The sequence below is a fragment of the Echinops telfairi genome, unplaced genomic scaffold, assembly GCF_000313985.2.
Source record: "Echinops telfairi isolate 266 unplaced genomic scaffold, ASM31398v2 ScPeMD7_6080;HRSCAF=6971, whole genome shotgun sequence".
Lineage (NCBI taxonomy): Eukaryota > Metazoa > Chordata > Mammalia > Afrosoricida > Tenrecidae > Echinops > Echinops telfairi.
Genome location: NW_022109980.1, coordinates 2,782,803 through 2,788,503, shown reverse-complemented (window position 1 = coordinate 2,788,503; position 5,701 = coordinate 2,782,803).

Sequence of the window (5,701 nt, the reverse complement as noted above, 5' to 3'; positions counted from 1 at the left end):
CATAGATCTATTTCCCCATCCTCATATATAAATCTATTTGCATATGTACATGTCTTTATCTGGACATCTATAAATCCCCTTTGCCTCACAGCTCTTTCCTCTATTTTCATTGACTTTCCTCCTGTCCCACTATCATGCTCAGTCCCCACCAGGGTTTCAGCAATTCCTCTTTGTTACATTACAGGAGCATTCTATCTGTACTTCTTCCAAGACAGATGTATTTGATCTTCAGGCAGTCAATGGTAATTTGAATATTTTCTTCAGTACCATAATGCAAATGCATCGATTCTTCCATTTTCCTTACCCATTATGTAATGTGCACATGCACATAATGCAAATGAAAATTTCATGGCTTAGGTGAGGGGCACTCTAGTCTTCAGAGTGACATACTTTGTCTTTAACACTTTAAAGAGGACTGATGCATCAGATTTTCTAATAGATCGTTTGGTTTCTTGACTGCTGCTTCAATGAGCATTAATTATGGATCCAAGAAAAATGAAGTAATTTATAACTTTAATCTTCTTTCCGTTTATCACAATGTTATCTATTGAACAAATTGAGAGTTATTTGGCTTTAGCATTGTGTACACAATCCACATTGAAAGTTGTAGTCCTTCATTTTCACCAGGAAATACTTCAAGTTCTCTTTGCTTTCAGCCAGGACTGTTGTATTTTATGTATGTTGCAGATTTGTAATAAGTGGTCCCTCAATATTGATGCCTATTTATTCTTCACATAGTCTAGCTTCTGGGATTATTGGCTCAGAAGGAACATTGAATAAGTATGGTGAGAGGATACCTTTCTGATTTTAAACAGGCGGCCATCTAAGCAAGGTGCCAACTAAGTCCAACATGGAAGAAGCACATTAGCCTGTGTGATGCAAGGATGACAATAACAAACACAAACTAAAGGAAAAGTATCAGCGCTTAAATTAGTGGTTCTCCACCTATGGGTCATGACCCCTTTGGGAAAACATAAATATTTCACAATCTATAATTACATATTGCTTTGTGGTTAATCAATATGCTTTTAATTATGTTTAATTATGTTCGATTTGTAACAAAGAAAATACACCCTGCACATCATTTATATTATGATTCATAACAGTAGCAAAATTACAGTTATGACATAACAATGAAAATAATTTTATGGTTGTGGGTCACCACAACAAGCGGAACTGTGTTAAAGGGTCGCGGTCTTTGGGAGATTGAGAACCACTGACTTAAATTGTGAACACCCAACTTGTAGAAGGTTATGGAGGACAGTGGGAGCCCAAAGTCCATTTGCAGAGTACCTAGTCAGATTAAGCAAGTATCTCAGAATTCCCATCTGGCCACAGTCCAGGCAGCTTTGCTATCAGACAGAGATTATTGTAAACTTGATTATGGTGGATGGAACTATGGTATAATATGATACATGGTCAGTTGATCTCTCTCTTGACCCAACCTGAATTTACTCTAAGTTTAAATATTTCTTACTTATTGCAAGACAGAAATTTCTTCTTTGGCTTATTTTGGTCTTTTCTTTCTTACTTGTTACTTTTATTTTATCTGTATATCGATTTTTCTTCTATCTGTATAATGAAGTATAGTTTATAGGGTGGATGAATAGAGACAATAACTGATGCAATGGTTTATCAGGGATTAAGGAGGGGGAGGAGAATTGGGGAGCAAATAGTGAATGTAGGAGGGGAGAGGGAGCACTGGAACTAATTTTTATTATGTATATATGACTCTTTTATTAGCGACTTAACTATGGAAGTGTATGATATGTGAATTTTACATAAATTAAACAATTATAAGAACGATAGATTTCCATTGTTTAATACTTATGACAGAAGACCCTTCAAGTTGTGGGACAGTTTATATGAAGAAAGCAAAAGGTTATTAAAAAAATAAGGGAAAAAAATAAGGAAAAAGAAAGACCAAAATGGCCATCAAAAAAGGCTCTGAAACTTGCTCTAGAAAGTATTCTAGTGAAATATGCCAAAACCTAGAGTTAGAAAATAATTTTGGACTCCTTGCCGTTAAGGGTCATTGACGACATTTGTCTTTAATACTTAGTCTTCACCCACTGTCTGCCTTACTGACGCTGGGGAAGCCCCTACCCTCCTTTAAAAACATCCTGGTATTCTCTTCATTCCCTCCCTTCCCACCATCAAAGAACTCCCAGACACACACATCTCCTTTTTTACAACCTGTGGAATTGAATTGAATCATCAACCTATCACCAGTATACATGTGTGGTGTACGATCTAGTGTCTATATCCTTCAGGGTTTCTCCAGAGCCTCCTCTGAGGACACTAAGTACTTCAAGGCTGTTAGTACTTCGTGAGCAAAGAGATTTGACTTGAAGGCCTGGGTTCTCCAGGAACTCTTCTTTTTCTTGTGGTCGATGTTCATTCACCTTCTTCCTTATTCTTCCTGTAGTAACAGACTACTGTTGATTATTTCTTTGGTTCGATCAGTTTGTTTGTTTTGAATTCTATTCAAATTCTAGAGAATTTAACGTTTGCAGCATCTTCTCCATGTGGAAGTGAAATAGAGAGAGACCATTACTTTGAGAGAAAACAAGGGCCGGGAAGCAAGGGGATTAGCATGATAAGGGGCATAGGTTGTGGTGGGGGAGCAAGGGATGGCAAGAACAGGAGAAGTAGAATATAGATTAGGCCATCTGATCTTGTGTTTTTCCATAATCATTTGTGGATGCAGGTTCTTCCTCTTTTCACTCCTACCTGTGTTAGCAGTGGTTTGATTTCCAATTGGGTCTGTTTGGTCCTTGTCTACGACAGGCTCTTGTGTCTTCTCAGTCATGTCTGCCTTCTCAGTCATTTGGTCTATCATAGAACCAATAGTGAACTACTCCCAAGTCTCCTGATCTCCTTAAATACACCCTCTTGGGCAATGAGGATTCAAGCAGGTCAGCTTTGTTTGGTCAGTTGGCATGGCAACTCCCTCAGCCAGTGAGAGTCCTGGGAGGGGTTCAGACATCATAGAGCACCTCTCCCAAAGCAACTGGCAGAGGCAGGGGGGAAGAGAGAGGGGACACCAGGGTGGCCAAAACCCCTGATTGGAAAGGGCGGGCATTCCTTCAGTGCCATTTACAAAACTTTCAAAAAATGACGTGCCACTTTTGCCACCACACCTCTGTGTGCTTATTCCTGTTGGATGATGGTGCTTATTCCTGTTGGATGATGGTGCTTATGCCAGGGAAAGGGTGTACCATGGACATCCTCATTCAGTGATTCATTCTACTCTTTCCCACCTGTCTCCATTACCTAGTATTTTGCATGTGTCACTAAAAGTCTCTCCAAGCTAATGTGGCCATTTTAAGTTTCGGTGAAAACATGAATTGTCTCACCATGCTCTAAGAAATTTTCGATCATCTGTTTCTTGTAAGAAATCAGCTTCTTGGCCTCTTCCAGACAATTTTCCCATCCTACTGCAATTTCCCAATGTCCAACAGTTTTCCAGAGGGATGGCTTTGCATTCGTGTTTAAAAAGGACATATAAATGTCAACCTTGAAGTATAGTACCATTGGTGATAGGATTCTATCTATCCTCGTTCAAGAAAAACCATTCAATACAGCTTTTATAAAAAGTTATGCACCAACCACAAAAGCTAGTGAAGCAGAAATTGAAGAATTCTACCAAAGGCTTCAGTGAGAAATTGTTTAAACAAGCAATCAAGTTGCATTGATAATTATGGGCAATTGAAAGGCAAAAGTTGGAAACAAAGAGGAAGGACGGATATTTGGGAAATAATGACTTGGTGACAGAAGCAAAGCTGGAGCTGGCATGATATACTTTTGCAAGACCAATGACTTGATCATGCAAATTCATTTTTTCAATGGCACAACAGGTGCAGAAGAAAAATTCAAATGTTATACTGAAAGTGAAAAGACCTAGAGTTAAGAAACCAACAGGTATGAGCAAGCTCAGCATGTCTTAAACTGAAGGAACTCAAGAAAAAACTTAAGCCACAAGTTATAATATTAAAAGATTTTATGGGCAAATATAGACTGGGGCAGGAAACATCAAAAGAAGATGGAAGGAATACACAGAACCACTGTACCAAGTGAAACTGGTTAACATTCAACCATTTGAACAGGTAGCCTATGATCAAGAAACCAATGGTACTAAATGAAGAAGCTCAAGCTGCACTGAAAGCATGAGCCAAAAAACAAGGCTCCAGGATTTCAATACCAATAAGCATGTTCCAACAAGCTGATAAGCCAATAGAAGCACTCACTAACATATGCCAAGAAATGTGGATGAAAGCTACTTGGCTAACTGATGGAAGAGAACCATATTTGTACCCATTCAAAAGAAAGGTGATCTGGTTTCTGGCAAGATGGCACCCAGGTAAGCAACTTCTGTTGGGAGCTCCGTGGAAATCTGAGTCTGGAGATCTGGAGGCCAAGTGCATTCCCAAAGAGGAATGCACCAGCTTCCCAAAGAGGAAACTCAGGGCTCTTTGCCTACCAGGAAAATGGCGCCAAGCTTTTCCAAAACGACACACAGACAGGAATGTGCCTCAACAACCTCACCAAATACAACCAAGAGAACAAAATGCTATGTTGGAGGAAGTCCTGAAACTAATGACGTGAATCAAAGAAGCCTACAATGATTTACTGCAGAAAGAAATCTTCAGAATGCTGCTTGGAGTCATATAGGATATGAAGGAAGCAATACAGAAAAAGGATGAAATGATAAAACAGATAAAGTCCATGCACCAAAGGGAAAAAACCAGAGTTAAGGGACGAGTTATCAGAAGCAATTAACAAGTTAACAGTCCTCACCTACAGACTAGAAGAAGCAGAGATTTACACAAGTGACCTCGAGGATAACAAGGCAGACTTTAACAAATGGGAAAGAGAGTCAAACTAGATCATCAAATAAGCTGAAGAAAACTTGAGAACAATGTCAAGTGCTATGAAGAGGTGCAACATTTAAATTATTGGAATAACTGAACAAGACACAACAAAGAAGTCAACTGCAAAAGTAGCGGGGGAATTCCTTGAAGAAATTCCCCCAACTTAATGAAAGAGAATGAGGCAACCATTCAAGAAGCCAAGAGGACATCAACTAGAGTGAACCCCAGGAAGAATCCACCAAGGCACATAATAGTTAAATTATCCAACTTTGAGAAAATGGAGACAATCATAAGGGCAGTTAGGGGAAAAAAGGCAGTCACCTATAAAAATATTCAGATAAGAATATGCTCAGACCCATCAGCAGATACCATGAAGAAGAGGAGAGTGGAGTAACATCTTCTAAATGTTGAAATGAATGATAACAATGCCAACCCAAGAATCCTCTACCACGCCAAACTATATAACAAGATAGATGGCAACATAAGAGTCTTCCCAGACAAGGAAAAACTTAAAGAATACTTTAAAAGAAACCCAGCTCTACAAAAAATTCTTGCCAACCCACTGTGGTCAGAACAACAATATTCCCCAAGCATCTAGGTCTTTCACATTTCATTATAATATTTGAATTTTTCTTCTTCAGCTGCTCTTTGAAATTATCTGTTCAGCTCTTGGACTTCATTTCTTCCATGTATCTTAGCAACTCTGTGATAATTAAGAGCATGCTCCAGAGTCTCTTGGCTCATCCCTGTTTTCAGGGGAATGTTTCTAGTTTTTCCCTATTGAACATGACGTCGGTGTTGGTTTTTTTGTATATGACTTTTTTTTT